This window comes from Physeter macrocephalus, chromosome 13, assembly GCF_002837175.3.
Source record: "Physeter macrocephalus isolate SW-GA chromosome 13, ASM283717v5, whole genome shotgun sequence".
Taxonomy (NCBI): Eukaryota; Metazoa; Chordata; class Mammalia; order Artiodactyla; family Physeteridae; genus Physeter; species Physeter macrocephalus.
Genome location: NC_041226.1, coordinates 82,342,118 through 82,343,945, shown reverse-complemented (window position 1 = coordinate 82,343,945; position 1,828 = coordinate 82,342,118).

Below are 1,828 nucleotides of genomic sequence, written 5' to 3'. Positions count from 1 at the left end.
TTCCTGAGAAGAACTGCTAGGGAGGGACATTTAACCGGTCTTTGGTTGTCTGGAAATGCCTTCACTGGGCACTAAGCCTTGGCTGGAAGGCTGGCTGTGCACGGGCTGTAGGTGAGAGGCCGTCCCCAGGTATGTGACGGTGATGGTCCTTCCCGCTCCTGACGTTGGTGCTGAGAGCTCTGAACCACCTGACGCCCGACCGTAGGTAGGACACTGCTCTTCTCCTCCTGGGGGAACTTCCCCTGACAGCACCCAGGTGTCAGCAGGACGGATGGATGGGGCAGGGTCCGCTAGGCACGCTCACGTCCGTCAGTCCTGGGCAACGTCCTCACGTTTTCCGGGATTATGTCCTGGCCTCCCTGCTGTCCATTCTCTCCTCCTGGAATTCCTCTGACTTGGATGCTAGGCTTCCTGTAAGAACCTCTAATTTTCTTATCTTTCCTCTTCTCTGCCTCTGGGGGAGATTTCCTGAACTTTATTTTGCAATCCTTTCATTGATTATTCATTTCCACTATCACAATTTTAATAATAGCCAAGAGTCCTTTCCTGAGGGCCTGGTGGCCTCCACACGCTTCGTTGGTCAGTACCGACGCCCCCTCCTGTTCACAGCCCCTTTTTCCTCCAGAGTCTGGGGGCTGCTGCTCACACCGGAGAGGAGGCCCTGGACGGCTGCTTGGGAACCTGGGCGGGGGGATACCCGGGAAGAGCCTCACTGTGGGTAACAGGGGCCTGGAAGACCAGTCCGTCTGTCTGTCGGGAAGGAATCCTCCCTTCCCCACCTGGGGTCTCAGTCCCCACCCCACGCAGACCTCCCCAAGGCCCTGTTTCCCGCCTGGAGCCTCCCCGGCCCTGCAGCCAGGCTCGGCCAGCCCTCAGCCGTGGGCTCTGCTTTCCCAGCCTGCAAGGCCCCTCTTCCTCCTCTCTGCCCTCAAGCACGTTGGCTTTTCTAATGTCTTTACTGTCATTGTAATGGACCTCGAGTGGGGCAGGTAATCGGCCCCTGTGCACAGGCACCCCGCCCCTTGCCGGGCCCTAACCCCAGATGCTCCTTCCCACCTCCTACCCCAAGTCTGACCGAACCCCGGGGGGCCTGCCACTCCAGGAGGCTGGGGTCTCTAAACAGAGACCCACCCCCACCGCACACCCTCTTTGGGTGGCCGGGGGGCGCACCGTCCTCCCAGCTGCCGAGTTCCCGCCAGGGAAGGGAGTGCAGCGCCCCGAGCTGGTCTCTGGGCCCTTCTGCTGGCGGTGCTGTCCCAGGGCACGTGACCGCAGCTGTCCCGTCCACACCGAGGCCCCAGCCGGGGCGCTTGTCCCGCACGTAGCAGGGGTGCCGCTCACGGCCCTCACGGCCACTGTCCCGTGAAGCCCGCCCGGTCACGGTCTCTGATGGGGCCAATGTCTGGCCCTCTTCTGCGGGCCTTTCCTGGGGGTCCCGGAGCGGGCGCTGAGGGGCGGTCCAACCCCATGGCCCACTGACGGGCCTCCCCAGGGACAGGAGTTCCCGGAGGCCCCGCGGTGAGCACCACCTGGCAGTTTTCAAACTTTCTTTAAATCGGAGTCACCAAATACAACTCGTTTAGCGTTGTGACTTTTGCCGGAAGGGGCCAAGCTGAGCCAAATCCCTGCAAGGAGCCCTGGCACGCGACCAGCTCTCCACTCGCCCCAGAGGCTCCTGCTTCCCTACCTGAGCGGGGAGCCCCAGCCCAGCAGCAAACCCACCTAGAAACAGACTCAAACCCAAGGAAGGGCGCAGAGGAGTTCGCAGAGACACACCCTGCAGGTCGGATTGCCTCCTCCTGAGAGCTGGGACCTACGTGGGACCCTA